This window comes from Geospiza fortis, unplaced genomic scaffold (genome assembly GCF_000277835.1).
Source record: "Geospiza fortis unplaced genomic scaffold, GeoFor_1.0 scaffold41, whole genome shotgun sequence".
NCBI lineage: Eukaryota > Metazoa > Chordata > Aves > Passeriformes > Thraupidae > Geospiza > Geospiza fortis.
The window spans coordinates 8,725,866-8,745,913 of record NW_005054299.1 but is presented as its reverse complement, the minus strand read 5'-3'; the positions used below and the strand labels follow the sequence as shown (position 1 = coordinate 8,745,913).

The 20,048-nt window shown below is 36.5% G+C and overlaps 1 protein-coding gene across 1 annotated transcript in view; it reads right to left on the bottom strand.

The window, feature by feature from the left end:
- Positions 1–20,048, bottom strand: part of PRKCE (protein kinase C epsilon) — a 287,139-nt gene that overhangs the window by 166,182 nt on the left and 100,909 nt on the right. The window lies entirely within an intron of this gene.

Sequence of the window (20,048 nt, the reverse complement as noted above, 5' to 3'; positions counted from 1 at the left end):
CTTTTACTATTGCTACATTTCACTGTCATTAAGAATGCCTTTGGCTAACACAGCAAACATTGCAATGTGCTGATAAATAATTTTATTAAGATTCACCACAGTGATCCTTCCTGAAGATGCACAGTGAAAGGTGTCAGTCAAACCGTACTAGAACATCTTGCACTGGATTTATAAAAGTGGTTTTGCAGAGAGCCAAGAGGAAGTGTGCAGCTTTCAGCTGCAGAACTGCTCAGCTAGGGCTCCTCCCGTTCCTGATTCCTGGTTTGCAGAATACTGGGAAACAACAGAAGCAGAAACATGAATGGTTTGTTTAAAGTAAAACATCCTCCAGCAAGGAACTCCACTGGGTTATTAGGCTCAACAAGCAGCTGAGCACTGGAGTGTTATTGCATATGAAAGGATGAGACAGAAAGGCTCTCAGACAAACACGAGAGGGGTGTACAGCATCAAGAAACTACTGCAGTGCCGAGAATCCTCTTCTTCCACAAACACCAACTGTGAAACCTTCTTAAAACAATGGCAGATAACAAAAGTTTGGGTGAATACTCTGTGTCCGGCCCTCTTGCTGCACAGCTGTTTCTATACAGACGTCCAGAGCAGGGTCTGTAAAAGCAGCAGCACCAAATAACATGAAATGTTGTAGACTCTGAAGTGAGCCCATCTGCTGCATTCCTAGTCACTTTCACAGGTTTAGATAAAGCTCTAAAGCATCGAGAGGCCTCAAGGATGGGATTATCCTATTCTTAACCATACCCAAGGTAAATTAAGCAGTAATTTAACAGGAATAATGGAAGTTGATTATTGAATACAGGACATACATTTCTTACATATTTTTTTTTAAAGTCACTATAGACAGACTTAAGCAAAATAAAAATGATCATGGCTGCATCCTGCTGTTTCTGAAAGAACACGTGTCATACTGGAAGAAGAAAATGACAGGCTTATCTCCAGATACCACTAATAAACAATCCCAGCTTCTCAATTTATAATTCTATGCAGCTGGCTAAAATGTAATGACACAGAGCTTAAGAATTCTCAAGTACAAAAAACTAATTAATTTATTTGGCTGTCATCAGCCAATATGTAGATTTCCTCAGTCACACCCAACAGCAGATAGTGTTAGTGAGTGGATTCTCTGCCTCATTTGCTCCTTTTCCTTCTTCCGACTGACAGTGAGGAACACCCTGAACTACAAAAATACAAATCTCAAACACAGAATTAAAAATCACATGACATTTACTAATTGCTAATTTAATCAGTAAGGGCCAAGGCAAGAAATTTTCTAAGATTTAAGTACATTGCATGCCAACAGGTAAGACACAGAGAAATTATATTTCAAAGTACTAAGCCAGTATCTAAATAAAACTTCTTATGACTTCCTGTACTGGCTCAAAAATGAGTGAACAGCGGATGGGGGGCCCCTCTTAAACTATATCTGTATGCTGGTTATGAAATCCAGTACCAAAGTAACACAGAAGACTCAATTTTCCTCTACCACTATGGACAGCATTCTAAGAGAAGTTGAAACTAAAGGTCACAGACGATTTCATTCCTCCATGGCTCAGTTTTTGTTCCATGCTGAATGTATCAGCAAGGGTGTTTATAATGAAGAGGGTTTTTTTGTTTGTTTTTGATGCATCCATGAGGAATAAGACTTAGACCACCAACTAATTTCACACAGGCCACCCAAGTATTATTCCCTCAATATCAAAAGCAGAAGTTATTTTTTAAAGCTTTAAAATTTTGCTTTTCTCTACAGTGCTGATTGCAATTTAACACCACCAGAGATACAAGAATTCTCCTGTAAATCAGAGCAGCGGAGTCCTGCATGAAAGCAAGGACTATTTAAAGACAAAACACAGAGCCATGATGGAATCCATGCATTCCAAACAAGGTTGACATCATGGTACAGTTCACCCCAGAGAGTGAGTTTTCCATGCCCCAGGCACATGCTCAACTGCCTTTTATCAGCACTATTAGTCATTAGCATGACAGCAATATAGGATGAAATCAGCATCAGTTACATCCCATAGTTACCTTAAATGCCATCCAGCCAGTGAAACACAGATGCCTGGAAAATTACTTGGAGCAATATTGAGCTTGCGTTTGTGCATTTTTCAATTGATGCAAACACATTAAGACAGTTAATCAATTACAAGTCAAAATCCATTCCCTCTATTATTACTGAATGCAACTTTGTTCAGGTAAAAGCATTATGTTGAAATACTTGAACTGAACATCAAGTGTATAAATTCTGAGCAACAAGAGCAAAACAAACTCCTCCAAGGAGTTTGCCTGTTTCAGACATAAACCTCTGTAGCTTTAAAAGATGTTTCAGCTATTTTCCTAATCAATTGCTCTCTTCTTCCAGAAGTTTCCAGGTAATGCAGTATGAAAATTTGACTGTCCATATTTTCCATTACAGTGATTAGCATATGGATAAAAGACTTGGCCAATCACAGCTAATTTGATACTCTACACTAAAACCATAATGTGGAGTATTTTATATAAAAAACAAAAATTGCACCTTTTCATTAAGCTGCTGCTTTTTCCTTATTTGTGTCACACAGATGAGACACGGGATAAAATATTTGATTTACAACCTGTACATCAGCCATCCCCACTTGTCCTGCATGGATGAGGATCATATCCTGAAGAGAGGTTCAGTCATAATTTAATAGCTTTAAGATGAATCACTTTCATGTCAATATTACTGCATGGCTTTTTTATCCAAACTTGATTTTCTTCTCAAGGAGATCACAGGTGAAGCATATCATGGGTTCCACTGTATCTCTGAAATGACCAACACCAAAAAGACTGCCTAGGGCTGATCCTATGGGAAAACCCCACGTTGCAGATTCTTGTCATGGCCTTCAGCAGCAGCTGACAGATGAGGGTAATGGATTATATTTTCTTCTGACTCAGAGATGGGGTAACTGAGAGGTGTTCTAAAAACTTTTATTTTATTTTTAGAATAAAAATCAGAATCTGCACCAGCCGCTTTTCCTCAGAAGCAATTTGATGTATTTCATTCATCTATGTGTGCAAATCCAAAAATTTGCGTTTTAATGTTTTTGCGCTGTAATTTAATATTATTCAGGGGTTTTAATTTGAGAGACCAGCTGACAGCCCTCCTTTAGAGAACTGAACCCAACCTCCAGTGCCCAGCTCCCAAAAACCAATTCTGCCTTATAATCTGCCATAGTTTGACGGCCTAAGGCAAAAAATAAAGAACTTGCTACTAGCTGGAGGCTCTGAAGAACTGCACTGAAAAAAGAGAAACAGAAATACCAACATTTCTAATTATATGTTCCTCCAGAATCAGAAAGGCTCTCTCTTGTTAACAAGACAGATTTAAAATACTTCTGTCACATAGTATTTGGCACAGATGTAGCCATTAGTTTTATGTTATCTTTTTCTTCACAACACCTGACTGTCCAAGTTCAGGCTCCTAAGGTGGGCATCATGACAATCTCTACTCCAGTCTCTTTGCAGCCCTAGCTGCTTGATCAATTTTCCACATATTTTATCCCTGGGGCTGTCCTATTTAATAACAGTGCTCACATACAAACAGAATTGAGATGTGGGGTAAATTGATGACTTGTCCAAAGACACAAATACTTTTTTGCTGAGGAAGCTTCCTGAGTTCTGTATTCACTCTGTAATCCTCCCTATCTGGCAGCATCTCTGAACACATAAAATCAGATTTTCTAAAGATGTACAGCTTGAGCAATATATAAAGTGTACCATGATGATAAGAAATACCATAAAAGTGCAATTATTGCCATACAGAGGAAACCTTGGCTGCTATCCATATAAATGACATCAACAATAACATCAGAAGGATAAGACCATGGTATCAAGATTATAGTTTATGTAATATTTTAATTCTGAATTACATAACCTACTGTCCTGCAACTTGTTTGTAACACCAGTTTTTTCATACCTCAAATAAGAGATGATGAAACACTGAAAACAGATTATGTTTTGCTGCATAGTCAGGTGGCTGCTGAAACTTTATCAAGATTTTCACATTTCTTACTTGCAGAAACAATTAAAAATTTGCTTTGACTCTTTATTTAGTTTTTAAACAAGTGTTTCTGTGCTTTTGGCCCCAGGAACATAAAAATTACCACTAGGCCATAAGCAGAAATAGGAAGCAAAAGCAAGTCTTATAAAATAGTCCTCAGCAAGGTATTTAAATATTTTGATGTATCTGTCTTGAGACAGGCAATATTCAATAAAGGAAGTACTCATTTTGAATGTTTGTCACCACCTGTAATGGAAATGCATGATGGACACGAGTTGCTTAGGTTTTTTTCATTCAGAAGATTAATGTGGTGGGGAAACTAGGTGCAAAGTGAAATTCTGTAATGCGTACTGATATTTAGGTGAGAACACCTGAAGCCAACCAAATTAGTAACTGGATATTTCTTATACTTTAGCACCTTATACTTAAGAGGTAAAACTTATTCTGCCTAGGAATATTCCAGATAGGCTAAATGATAAGCTAGACTTAAAATGGCAGGTAACTTGGCCATTTAAACATAAGAATTTATATTTACTCAGTATTAATAAATATGCAACCATTATCAACTGTAAGGAATCCTCATTTTTCTAATGCAATGTATCAAACACTGACATTTTCCAGGCACTCATGAAAGTTTTTCAGTAATAAATTATTTCTTTAAATTACAAAACATACATATATACGTATGCATGTGTTTATATACACACACTTTTTTTGACTGATGAAAAATTTAGTCTAAATTTTCTTCATATTTACAGTGTTAAGATTAACTTTTGGTTTTGTAATTGAGTGGTCTTTTAACAAAAATATCTCCTATTTAGTATGTTTTTCCTATGGATTCTGTTTATCTCCTCAAAAGCAAAATGCACAAGTATTTTGGATTGGCAGTTCCATGCATCGTTATTTCTACATAAAGGCCAATTTATCCCGAGAACTTGGAATAAAACACAAACATTACAATTTGCAATTATTTTTTTTCCTGCTAAGGGTCAACTCCAAATAATAGACAGCCACAGCCTCTCTGCCACAGTAAATTCATGACTTCTCCCCAGAGCAATTACATATTTCAGCGGTCTTTCCAAAACAAACCAAAGAGGAAAATCCATTCTGCAGTTCAACTCATTCTGTCATCTATGTAAGGACTTTTACTTATCCTAACTACAGCAAACTATAGAGAGCCCAGCAAGGATGGATTTGCAGGAAATTACAGCTCCAAATACCGATCTCCAAGTAAGAATCAGTTTTGTCAGGGCAGGGACTTCAGATTTTGGCCCGCCTGCACTTCTGGAGGCAAAGCTGGCAGGAAGTGGAAGGGGAAGCAACGCACTTGGGGCTGGGATAAGCTGCGCAGCAGGAAGCGAGGGAAGACAGTCACGGGCCAGTCAGCAAGATAATGAATACAATCCAACCTCACAGCAACAAGGAGAAAAAGAAGCTTGACTTTGATTTTTAGCTCCAAATTCAAACAATGGGATTAATGGTAGTCTGCTGTTTTCCTCCCATTGTACCAAGGCACAAAACAAGCTTTGTTTGGTTTAGCGAGAGAAGACACTGCTTGTGTGCACTGGTACCCAGAGCTGTGCATAATCAAGCCCTACACAAAGAAGTACAGGACAGGTTAAGGCTTTAGTGCCTATAAGAGGTAGGATTTCCACAAGAACCTAAGTGAGTTAGGGGGCTATATCTCAGGTAAATTAAGGAACATAAGGAGGAAAAGCCTTATACTGACACTCATTTCTGTGGATAGGTGTTTGCTTCAAAAGACCGTTTGCCTGAGTGCTCCAACTTTTCCATTGGCTTCACTGGAAAGAGCTACCAACAATAGCAACCAAGTGAAAAAAGAAATAAAAAACATATTTAAAAAATAATTTAAAAAGTCTTTCTTCACAATTACTGAGGTTTTGTACCCATTTCTTAGAAAATGACTGTCTAAAATGCTACTGCTTGCACAGCTATGCAAAAGTAGCAGGAAATTTCCAAAAAGAGAACACTAGAACAATCCTTTTAAATTGCAACTACATAATCTTTAACAGCACATTCATGTTCTGCTCATCTGTGATTAATGTACACCAACTGAAGTCCATCCTCAGCTGTTATTTGAGGAAGGACTATGTGGGAAAAGAAGGAAAATATTTAGTTGGGTGCTATAAAAATAGGAAACTAGCAATAAAACTTATATCCTACTGAATTAACAATGCCATTATTTAACTTTATTCTGAATAATCCTTAACAGAAACTTCCATTTTCTAACTAATTAAAAACCCCAACCATATGTCTCCCAGAAACAGAGAGAAGAATGAATAAAAGAAAACCTAACATCAATACCATAAAACTGCAGAAATAGATTCCAGATGTTTAAAAGGCAGATTCTTTCCTTAGTCTCTCTAAAGTAGGTATGAAATTGGAAGGTTGGATTCTTTCCATGTTGTCTTCCAAGTATCTTATTGATGTAAAATTGTTTCTGTGGAACTGGGCTGCCTTCATTACAATCACAAAAGAAATACTGTGTGCCTCATGCTATCCAAATTGTTCAGACCGGAAATGCTACAACAATTTCAGTCTAAAATGTGCTATGGAAAATCCAACTCTCTTTCAGTCTTTCATGCAGTTGTCCTTCAATACCAGAAATGTTGGAAGTAGCAGTATTGTTAGAAGGAATCAGTATGAAACTATCACGTAAATACAACCTTGAGTGATGGTAGCTGTGACTTCAACAGCATCTGGTATTCCTGATTCAGAAAAAGAATTTGGTAACATGATAGTTCCATTTTAATACTTTATATGGTTAAAAGAGTTTGGGCAGAGAAATTAAGATGATACAAGTTCTCAGATACAATTTTATAGCCTGTGTGTCCGCCATATACACAGCAAAGGAAAACTGCTTTGACTACTCTTACTATGTACTGAATTAGCAATCAGGAGTCTTGTTCCACAGGAAAAACAGTGTATGAACACTGCAGAGAAACTGTGTAGAATGTATTGGAAAGTATTCATTGCACCAGCTTTTCACAAGGTTACTTGTAAATTACTTTCCTCTAAAGGCAGAAGCAATGAAATTAAATACTCTCCAATGCTTTCCATAGTTCTTTCTGCGTAGATAAGCTGGCACAGAAGAAAGAGGTTTGTATTCCCTAATCCAAATATTTCACAGAGTTCCTATTCTCAGTTTGTCAGAAAACACTGTGCCTGACAACTGAAGTGATTTGTCCTGTCAGAGGCAAGAGTTCCAATGATGCCTGCTGAGACCCAGTAAAAAGCCTCAGAAACAGGGGCTCATGCTATTTCACAGCTCATAGCCCAAGTCAGCCTTTCTGCTGCAATACAGAATTACAAAGCTGTAAGTAATGGTGCAAAGAAACAGAAATATGAAATGCTGGACCACATCCTATGTGGCAAATGGCTTGGCTATCCTTGTGAAAACACTGTTAGCTCCTTTAGAGAAGGCATCAAACAAGGTATTACTGTACGTGTGAAGTCTCCCTCCCCTTTTCCCAGTCATAAAATTAGGAAAAGTACTTGAACAACATAGGATATTGTTACATAACTTAGTCAAACATTGAAGCACAGATAAGGGAAATACTTAATCTACCTAAGGAAGCTAAATAACTTTTAGTGAGGTACATATTCTTCTGAAATGACCCTGTCAAATCCTCCAAAGCAGTATCTTAACAAAACAAGAGATGAAATTTCTGGTACTGGTTGTATCTCACAAAGACTACATGAGTAAGTCAAATATTTCTTATATAAGTTAGATGTGTGACTTTCCCTAAGTAGTCAGACTTTATGCTCTCTAATAATAAATACCTGGAATGAAAGCGATTATTTAAAACAAAAACAACAAACCAAAAAACAAACTATAATTAAAGATTTTTAATCTTCAAATCCTGAAATCATTAGTTAGTAGAGTCTTCTATAAAATCATAGAATCATTTAGATTCAAAAAGACCTTTAAGATGTTGCATCCAATCACTAAGCCAGCATTGCCAAGTCCAGCACTAAACCATGTCCCTAAGTGCTACATCTACAGGTCTTTTAAATACCTCCAGGGATGGTGACTCAACCACTTCCCTGGGCAGCATATTTTGATGTACAATTATTTCCTGATATGCAACCTAAACCTCCACTAGCACAACTTGGGTCAGTTTCTGTTTTGCTGTGATTTTCATAATTTAAAATCAGATTTGAAATCCAGTACACCACCACACATTGGGGAAAAAAAATCCAAAAAACTATTTTTTATTAATGGTTTTATTAATGGGCTTTATTAATGGGCTTTATTAATGGTTAATTTGTCACTGGCAAATTTAGAAGTTTAACTACTGACTAATAACTCCTGCATTTGTACACACAGTATTGTATTCACTAAAATGCTCTGAGAAAGGATTTTTAAAAAGGACCTGACTATAATTTAATAACTACTGACAGCAAAAAGATTTTAACAATAATGAATCCTTAAAACACATAGCATCTCCTCCAACCTAAATTTCCTAATGTGAAACAGGGATAAATGCATTTTTTTAACTGCAAGTTCATTACATTACCAAGTGTACTTTCTAGTCTTTCAATTACGGGTGTGCAGTTAACTCAAGAGAAGATATAAATCTAAATCTCAAGTCCTTTTCCAGTCTTTATAAAGCTCTTTCTTTTAAGGAATGCTTCTACTTATATTTGCAGCACAATAGACTGACACACTCCAGTATTCCAGAGAAGTTTGTTAATGCACTGAAGAACCTTGCCCAAAGTCAGGATGGCAGATGTACAAATCACTTCAGTTATGGGGTTTAACCAGACAATTCCAGATTCAAAAATGTTATTATAAAATGGGTTCATTATTTTTATATAATATTTAGCATTAATATTATCTTGCCTGAAGTACTGGATTTACACAAGTCGCAAAGCATATTTAATAGAATAACTAAATATTTCTGTTCACTCCAAAAACTCTGAGCACACAAAAGCCGCATGCTCTAAAACGAACATCTGCCATTGTGGATATTCACAAAATCTGCTACAACTATGGAGTGTGTAGAACTATAGAAAAAAGCTCTTAGAATTCTTTATAAACTTTACTTTTCTTCAAAAACACTTTAAAGCATTTAAAAGTAAATAAAAACTTCTTTAGTCCACAAGCTGTTCTAAAACCAAAGTTAATCAGATATTGAAACTCCAGTTGTAGTTGAAAAATTAAAATAACTCCCATTATTTAAATTTTACTCCCTGTATTTGCAGCCAATGAGACCTTTTTATTCCTCTTTTTTCTCTGTTCAGTAGGTATCGTGTGTGATTCTCATGCTGACATTTACAAAGCACTGAAATACTTGTGAACTCTGCTTCTGAATATAATATTAAATATAATGCTAATTGAACACATGGCAGTGCTCTGCTGGTTTACTTAGTCAACTGAAATGCAAAGGACTATTTTTGTAAAACTAAGACCTCTCCCCCTGAGGCAAGCATCAAACCTGATCCTTAAATTCTGACCTCTGCCTGTGAAGCCCTCTTTAGATGAGAAGACAGTTCCACAGGAGATACCTGATTTTTACCAAGCCCCAAATAAAGTCCTGACACAGGATTACCAGGAGAACTGGACTGGTAGATGGGCACTCTTTCAAACAGAACACAGGATGATTTCAGGTCTTTGTCACTTTATAGTTAAGTATTACACCTATTACAGCTATTATATCTAGGATTTGAGACCAAAGTCTGAAAGTGATTTTGCATTCACACAGTTTCATTTTTCTGAAGTCTAAAAAGGAAAGAAGTTCTTTCTTCCTTTCTTGCCTTATGGTATTGCTGTGCAAATGTAAACAATTGCATTGCTCTGAAAAGGAGAGGTACAGCTGCTTCCAGCATTTAGGCAGAGGTGAACAAATACCCTGGGTCACTTTTATCTACTACAGACTTTTACGTATTACAGAATGTTCATGAATTGCAATGGAAGATGTTTCCTTTAAATAGTCCCATTCCCAGCACAGCAGACTTCCATGGTGAAGTTAAAAAATGCTGTATTGAAGATTTTTTGAAAACACTGAGTCTAATAAAGAAGGAAAATACATGCTTCAAAATTCACTGGAAAGATCCAGTTTCCAGGTACGGAACTGGGAATTGTAACAGAAATAAAAAGGAGTATTTCTCAGTGTTCCTTTATAATACTGTAACATAAGATTTTTTTTAAAAATCTCCTCTGTCTTGGAGGACAAAGCCCTGCTGGTGCAACCTGGAGTTATTAAAATTCCTCAGATTTATTCAGGTTGTGTATTTTGACCTTGATGCTGATATTATTTGACCATTTATCAATGCTTAAGCTTAGAGTGTGTGCATGTGTGTAGATGTTACAGAAGCATAGTTTCTTAGAAATATACCTCATCCTTACTATACAAGAATTCAAGGATCTACATAGCATGCAATAGGTGCAAGTCTAAAGTATCTGGCAGTTTCTTTGCTAAAGCTGTCAGTACACATTAAAATCTATATTTTACATTATTCTTGACATCTATCATATATAATTAACTTTTTAAATCAATACATGGAAGACATATGGCAGAAATAATGGAAGCAAACTAAATATAATAAAATTAAAAAAAAAAAGATGAAGTAGCAGGCAGGGCTTAGACAATGTATCTCAGCTTGCTGTACTGCCCTTAGTATAGCCCTTCTAAAAATTCAGACAAATATTGAGAGGGCTTAATCTTCCTTTTTGGACTTTGCAACTTCCTTTTAAAAACTCTAACTTGCAAGTGATGCAAGGTTTATGCAGTCATTTTTAATTCCAGAGACTGCCTTTTACAGAGGCAAAACAATTTTTCCCACCACAGGTACAGACTGTTCATGAAAAGCCTCACATAGTTTAACTTTTCAAGACTATACTTAAAGAATACAGATCTTGGACACTCCAGTTGTTTAGATGACTAAAATTTATATCTTAAAAGCAGCAGTAGATTTTCAGGCTATGTTCAAGGCAGTAGATATTTGGTTGATGATACTCATAGAACAAGTAAGTTTTCATAATCCAACTGATGTGTGGAATAGCCAGGAACATGGCTAGACGTGTCTTTAATGTGTCTATTTCCTTATTTATCCACTCCTGATTGATTAATCAGAAAAGATTACACCAAGACCTTTTACCTCAATTACTCTAACAATAAACAGGTTTCATTATTGTTGGGAAAGAAGGGTGAAAAGGGAAAACATCTATTCAGAGCATATTACTGCACCAGCAAAAGTGTAGAGCAAAACACTAATAAATCATTAAGAGTAGAGGTTGTGCATTTTATGAAGTACAACAACAACAAAAACAAAACCCAAAATTCTAATATATGCATTTTCCACATCACGGTATGCAGTGAGTGTTGGACTCACCCATGTTGACACAGATTTCAAGAAACATATCTGTTTCAAAACTTGCTACTAGTTGATGTTTCACTTATGTATGAAAACACCACTATAGCTTTCAGTGTGATACATTTCTCCCATTTTCTTCAAAAAACACACTAGGCATAAGCACTTATAAAATTGAACATTCCTATTCCAAAGGCCCTTCATGATTTTGTTAAAAAACAAACCAAAACATATGGAAATCAGAGCTTTTACTACATAAATGGAAAAGAGTGTGACAGCAGTTAGGAACATGGTATGTACATGAGTTTCAATCCTTTTTCAGCCTAACACAGTTTTCCTTAAGCAAGTACAAACTCTTCCAGTACAATATGAAAGTGCCTTTAAGCCAAATTTTCTATCTAAGTCTTGCTCCCTGCAAAGCATTTATTTTGGCAAGTGGCTAAAAGTCTGCCAAGGAAAGGTCGCTGATCTTTGCCTGAAAAGCTCAAGCCAGCTTTATACTGTAAGGGCTTAGTACAAACACTCAATGCTTACCAGATGTTCAATCAGCTAACTGGATACAATCCAAGGGATGGCTATAAATCCACGGAGAGATGTTCCTTATGAAGGCATTTGCCACACAAAGTTAAATTTATATAAGCACCCTTTGGAGAAGCTCTACACTAAGCAGTGCAGTTTAAAAGGCTCACACACTAACAGACTGAACTGTCACCAAGTGCTGATTTGTGTGTGCACAGATACCTTTAAAAGGAAATTTGGGGTTCAACTGTTCAGGGTTCAGCTGGGTTAACCTGTAAGGTTCATTTTCCCAAATAAATGACCATGCCATTAGTCAAGTCAGTGTCAACTGGCAAGAGTCAAAAACTTAACACGGACTCAGACTATTAGTTCCCAGGTCCTCTTCTCAGGCTTTCCAGTTACTGTCACTTGGGTAAAAACACAAAAATATCTGCTCTCAGATACTGTGCTACCAACAGGTGAAATTTTGTCTCAGAAGAAATTCATCACCTACAGCACCAACAAGCAAATACACACCAGAGTCAGGTATTGACTTATCAGTCACTTATCTACTGACATTAACATATTCTAACAGATTGGGGGAAATAAGAGATTTATTTAGAGTGGTTCATTTGAGATGAGAAAGTTGCTTTGACTGAGCAATGCAACCTAAAAATCTCCATATTAGTATAAATGCAATTCTTGTGAAGTGCTTTTAGTGAGTTTTTAGTTTCATTGGTTGGTTGGCTTAAAAAACTAAAAAAAAAACCAAAAAAACTAACTAGTAACTCAATATCTGGATGGTTAAAGATTTCTTACAGTTGTAAAAAAAAAAAAACATAAAAGAGATTAATAATGTCAAAAAGAGAAAAAAAACTGGAAAAAAATTTCATTTTTGTAATAAGCATCCACACATCAGCACTGATGTATTTTATGTTAAAAATCAAATAAGACTCAAGAGAAAAAGCATATTAGTAGCAGCTTTGCATTATCCCTCCTAAGAAAAGAAAATAAAGGCATAGCAGAGGGAGAAAACTTGCAAATCAGTTTGTTTTGTTTCTTTTATTTTAACCTTTCCCCTCAGTTATAGTTTGAATGAGTGCTGATCTGATATTGAAGAAATGAAAACCTGAATGGGGAAAAAAAAGTAATTCCCCAAACTGTATCTACACAAAACCAAATCTTCAAAGGAAATAGGTTCTCAGTTGATGTACTACATAAGGAATTTTGAATATGAAGATTGTGGTTAAGTTTGCTGTTGTTAAATTTTTTTGTTGTTTTTCTCTTAAAGCATGGAAGCCAGCAGAAGGAAAGACAGAAAGTCATTGTAGCCATTGATCCAAGCTACGAATAAAAATGTGAAATTATGCCTTTAGGTTGAAGTCCTTCTTACTGAGACTAAACAGAGCAGAGCAACCAATGTGTGCCTGGTTTTTCTGACTATTTTGCTTTACAGTAAGAAGAGAGAAAAGCTATACAACACTGACACTTCAAACTCTGTATGTCCCTGAGCACACAATATTCCCAAGAACTTCTAGGGGAAGCTGCATTTGTAGAAGAGCTCTAACTTGCAAACCCACATGAGTCAAGTGACTGAAGATAAAAACCACCCAGCTAGCACTGCCAGTTCACCACTGTCCTGTTCACATAGTTTCTGATTGTTTTAACTCCCAGCAAAAGCCCCAGCCTTGAGTCTAAAAATGTAATGTTCAGGTGGCTGGCTGAGTCTCAATAAATAGTTTCCCAGATGTCAAACATTATCCTTACTTCACAGATAGTTTACATTTTACCACTACAAGACCCCTTGCCCCAATGCCACAACAGATCTTTTTGTGCAGATCCTTTCTGCTTCACCTACAGCTTTTCCAGAGCGACTTATGTCCCCTCTGAGAGATCCATACTCTGCCTAAACCACTGACTCTCCCCAGACTCCCTAGGGGTCTGCCTAAGACATTTCCAACACTCAGCTTCTCAAACATTAACATACAGAGAAAAGTAGGAACGTGTGTGAGCTGAATGCTCAATCAAATTCTGGGGAGCAAAATAAGAGATAAGGTTTTTAATTATAGCGAATCTATAATGACTGTGACTTTTTCCGTGTGTTTACCATAAGTGAACGGGTTATTAAAAAAAAGGTTCTTCATCCATAAATTTGGAACAAACCTGAGAATTCTTTTACTGCTTGTTCAGCGCCCCAAGATCAGCAGCTGATGGCTACAAGGAACTGACAAACAAACAGCCTGTCAAAGTTGTATTTGCAATAGAAGATATTAGTGAAAGAAATCACTACTCTTCACTACCACAAATTCCTGAAACAACCAAGCAAAAATGCTCCCTGATTCAGACTTTGAGATTTCTCATTAAGCACCTTCCACTGTTCTCTGTTCAAACAGTGCCTGGCACAAGCAGATCTCATTCACTGAGCCCTTGTAGCACAAGAAGCATAATTAATGATGACAATGACAACTACAAGTACTTCAAGGAAAAGCACTGCTAAAGAGATATATTATGAATTGTAGAGAAAGTTTGTATCCTGTGGGATATTTTCTATGAACAGATTTTTGCAAAAGGATGCTGCAACACGGAACAGAAATGCAATTTTTCTTGCTGTATCAATTCTACCGAAGTTGAATGCCTGCAACAAATCCTCTGGATATTTTGATTAACAAGCAGTATGTATGTTACAGATCTATCAAGTATGGGACACAAAAATGGCATTAAGAATCATACACTGCTTCTACTAATACTTTTTTCATGCAGACCTTCTCTTCTGACATGCCAATCAACAATAACCATATTTGCAAACCTGAGAGCCTAATGAGCTAGAAGAACTTGAAAACTTCCTACAAATTCATATATTTTGAATGACATGTTAAATACATAACTTGGTGTTGACTTCTAAGGATTTTTTTTGCTATTTCAATAGGCCAGAAAATAAATGTAAACAAAATGTTTTCCATTCACAAAATACCATGACTTCAGCTAGCAAGCTTTTTTGTAAAATATCACCTTATGTTCTTCATCTTGGGCAACTTTAGTATCTTACAAGCAGATTAATCTGGAGATGAATGTATTAGAAGCTGTGATATTCATCTGCCCACTCAAAAATGGGCAATCTGTGATTGTACAGAAGGACAATTCCAGAATGCAAATTGGAATATCTAACAATGATAAATAATCATTACAATTGATTAGACATAGAACATAGAAAAATAGTTCTTAAATTTGTATTACATGTTACCTATAATAAACACAGTTAAGAAAAAAAACAAACATGTCAAGGTCATTCTGAAGTTGTCCACAGGTGATTTAATATTGACATATTTCAAATAGTAACTTAACACTTAAGTTGGCAGAAAGCTACTGTAAGTAACTGTCTATATTTGTATCCCACACAAGCCAGCTATTTCAAAGAAAAAAGAAACCTTCAATGACAAATGCAGCAGGCAGGTCACAAGCTGTTATATATAGCAGCACCTGTCTTTCAGTACATATAAAACTGACTTTGCTGAAAATGTTTCTAATCATTCCTCAGGCAATTTACCTCTCTTATCCATTTGTGGGCCATCTGTTACTCCAGTTTGTAAATCAAATCACCGAGTCACTGTATTAGTTTAACTTTTAAACTTTAGCCTGCATTTGGATCTTAATCAGCTACACTGGAGCTCTTAAGTATTTCTCAAATAATTCAAAAAACTTTACTTACAAAGCTCTGTAAGAACTAAAAGAAAAATAATGAAAAAATAGATGTAAAGACACTGCCAAAGCACGTCAGCAACAAAGTTAGTGAGTGCACTTCAGTATAGAAATAGTGCATACGATACAGCAACACTGAATTAATATAGAAAATCAATAGGATCTTGCACAACAAGCAGCACTGAAGAAATGAATAAGGCAGCAAGTCTTGCAGATCCTCCTGTTCACTGACAGACTGATACACAGACACATCCTTCTCCATAGCCCAGGCAGAAGCTCAAGATACAAGACCCAAAACCTGTGCAGCCACAAGATCCAGTTTGCAAAGTAAGAGAATAAATACAATGGATCTTTTCCAAGCTAATTCCTTTTTACAAACACCAGCCCACTATAAACTTTGTTTTTCTTATAGCTGCATACATAAAGGGGTCACCAAATGTTTACTTAACAGCAGACTTGAGTGATTATATGCTTTGCAAGACTGACAAACTACTCTGGTACAATAACAACTGCAGCCACCCACATTTTGATTTGGTTTCCCAAAAGTAAGCTATCAGAAATGCTTAAAGATGCTATGTCCTTGCATATGGCACAGTACATATCTATGGACCAAATTCCAACAAATCTATGTAACAAATTCCAGCTCATACTGTTGGTGTGTCAGGTTCTGAGAAGTCACATTTGCTTGTCTGACCAAAGGGATTTGTTTTTGAAATATCCCTTAAAGTTCTGGGCAGGCAGTTCTTTAAGCACTTTAAACACTTAAAGGAACCCAACCAAATTATGATTTTTTTTTTAAATTATAAATAGAACTTTATTGATTAACTGTTGCAGTTAACTGCTCCTGAATAACTGTTGCAGTTATTTCAGGCTGTGACCAGACACCTTAGTGCATGTCTACATTTGGGAAGGTTCTATGGATACAGCTGCTTCCATTCACAGAAAACAAATATAGATTTACTCTAAATGCACAGGCCCCTTTTAAATAAAGTCAACCTACAGAAGGTAAATAACCCTGCAGATCAGTTCTGGCAAAGGAAGTGTAAAGATGTGACTCATAGGTGTTACAGAAATACTGCTTACATAGCTTCAAATGAGGAATTAAAGAGACTTACTTTAAGAGCTGTTTTCTCACCCTCTTCCTATGTCAACATCACCAAAATGGTAAATTATTTTGCAGAACTGATTTGGAAGCACAATATGGAAACCTTCATGTTTTAGCAGAAAAATTTAAATCCTAACTTTTGAGAACATCACCTTCTGTGTGAAAAACAGTTTATTTAGCATTTTCTTTTCAGTATGTGGGCTGGACAGTTCCTACTACAGAATTTACAGAAGATTGCTAAAATAAATAGTTACTCACTATCCCTATCAGTGCAGAGACAAACATTCAGAAACTATAAGGAGTTTCCAAAACAGGATTAGTGTAAAAAGGTGATGATAAAAACACTCCTCTTGGGATTGCTGTTGTTCCTGTAAGGGCTTTTTGTGTAGCTTGCCTTCCACTTCTCAGACTTTAGCATTTTTGTTTTCCAATCTTTTTCTGCTTTAAAGATTAGAACTGAATGGAAGCAAGTTCTAGAAAATTATTTTTTTCAGAGTAAAACTAAACTCCCTGAAATTTGAACAATCCATTGGAAACTTCAAGTAGCACAGCCAGCAATTCTACTGTTCTTTCTCTAGCTCCATGTAAAAATATCAGCCAGATGCTGATATTGGTATGCTAGGGTGGCTCAACAAGTCTGTCTCTGCCTAGGGAAAGGCAGAAATTTTCCTTACCTGCCTTTGTAATCTGCCAGATTTCCATCTGTTCTGCACACCTTAGCCACACAAGTCCATGAATGATTCAGCTTAGACAAGGGGGAGAGGAGGAACAGGAATCACGTGCTTTTGTTGAGGAAGTCAACTTATAAACTGTTTTCATTGTTTTGCCATACAAATGCAAATAGTGCAGAGGGATAGGCAATCTGGCAGCTGGGACTAAGTGGCAATTGGATTTTAAACGGTATTTAGTAGCAACATAAGCTTACTTTCATTTTATATACCAATTTACTCATATAAAGGCTTGCTTGGAAAATTAGGACTTTTGCCTTTTAGAGGCAGTATAGTAGACAACAATGCTTTTGTCTATATCAATGGATTGAACTAATCTTAAGTCAATTCTACCAAAAAGAACTTGGGTATCTGTCTGAAAAAGCTTTTAGGAGTGCCAAATAACTGAAGCTACACTACTTACTGCTGGTAACTACAAACCTGCTTATATAAAACTGGAGAAACAAGTCAAATTTTCAGTACACAGCATTACAAGACAAGAGTGGTTGGTGAGTATATAGTACATTTTTACAAGAAACATGCAACTTGATTGCTTCCTTCAGTTAAAATTGTTGCTACGAGTATTTCTATTTTCATAAATTACCAATTTTCCCTCTCCAAAATTCCAGGTGAAAGAGTGATACCCATTTGTGCATCATGAAAAGAATACTATGTACTCTTGCTATTCACAGTGACAACTGGATTGCAAAAAACCAAGATCCTGGTTCAGAAATATGGCCAAGAGCAGCAATCACTTCAACCAACCCATGCCACTCAAAAGTGATGCTCTTATTATAACCTTATATTCCTTTAATATTCAAGAAATACAGATTAACTACAATGAACTAGCACACTGAAATTCATAAAATACCTCACAGATTCATTATCTTTACCTACATGTACATAAAATAAAAGAGTTATTTTTGAAACATGTAGAATAAGCTACATCCCTCGTGGTCTAGATATTTCTGTTCACTACACAAGTTGTTATGCACATAGCTGTTATGTTAAACTAGGTGCTTCAATAACATCACTAAACATCCAAAATTATTTAGCCCTAATAAAACCACTCAATAATAAGATTTCATAGTATCACTAATAATGCTATAAAAACGGTTTGCAAACAGTTGTACAAACTTAGTCTGCTTTTCTTTGTGAGTAAAACTGGAATCCTCCTAGAGAACTTTGCAGTAGTTCTACACAACACTTTTACAACATGGGAAAGCTTAAAAATATACAAGTTCTGCTTTACTTTGTAAGTGCACCAACTTCTCTAATTTCTACCAAATTCACCTCAACTACATGTCACAGCATATGTGGCAGTTGAGACAGCTACAATACACAGAACATCACCATACAACTTCATAATGCTTCAACCCATACAGAGTAATACCTTACCGCTTCCAAAGGCTGCAAGCATCCAACCTTCTTGTTCTTTACCCCAACCTTTTATACCCCCCATGTTGATGCATTGCACCTGTGTGCCCTCTGTTCCCTTGGTGGTTGGTCAGTGCCCCTGGGCACTCCATGGCCCGTTGCCTTCAATGCTGCTCACCTGCTGCTCACAGCTGTAGCCCATTGGGGATGAGGCTGAGCTGCAGCCCCAGTCCCAATTACCACAAACTGTGTACCTACAACTAAATGCTCTTGGTCTTCCTGAGGCCTCCCCAAAAGCATTTGATAAGCTGTTTTCTCTCACTGGCCTGTTCCATTTGCACATTCCCCTCCAATGCTACTGTAGTGACAAAAATTTCTTTCCAAGTACCTTTCAAGTGTCACAGGGTAGTGCACCACATAATAAAGGAGACATTAGGATAGCCATATTTTACTTTCCTGTATAAAAGGTTAGAGAGTTTTAAACTACTTTTGAAGAACCACATAACACCATCCTTCCTGCCCTTTGACAGCCTGACACACTTGAATGCAACTCAGGATGAAACAGTAACAGCAGGCTCAGCTGGGCATCAATTAGCTGTCAGTGGAAGGTTGGAAGAACGTCTACCTGCCTTATGACAGAATCACACCAATGCTTTCAACCACATTTCAGGTGATCACTGTCATGCCCGTCAGAAATATATGTGGAAACTACTATTTAATTGATATTTTCTTCAATATGCAGGAAGAAAAAAATGGTAGAGCACATATTATGTAGGTACAAAAAGAGGCTATAAGATAAGTTTGTTTTTAAAATTCAGGATTTATAGCAATATGTGTTTTTGCAAGCTACTGCTAGTAGCTGGTCAGAGTGCAGCAATTCATTACAAAGAACAGATAGATAAACATGCTCTTCTGCTGTTTCTCCACTGTGCCAGGCAAAATAATTTCATTTCATAGCATTTTTGGTTTCAGCTCCTGTCAGGGTTCATGTGAATCTTCTTTATGTACTGTGAACTGACGATAACCTCATTTCAGTGAACTCCATGAGCTACTGGGGGAAGCTGATCAAAGCTGATTGCTGGGCATAATTTAAGATAATCAATCATCTAGGGCGTTTTGGGAGATCAGGCTGTCACCAAGTGCATGACTAAGACACACAGATTTGCTTCTTCATAAATTATCTTATTCCTACCATATACCACTTTACTCTGTTTAAAGTAAGCAGCAGAAAATTATTTTTAGAATTTTTCTTAAGAATGTAATAAATACTCCTCTTCCATATTTGGGCCTTTTTCCA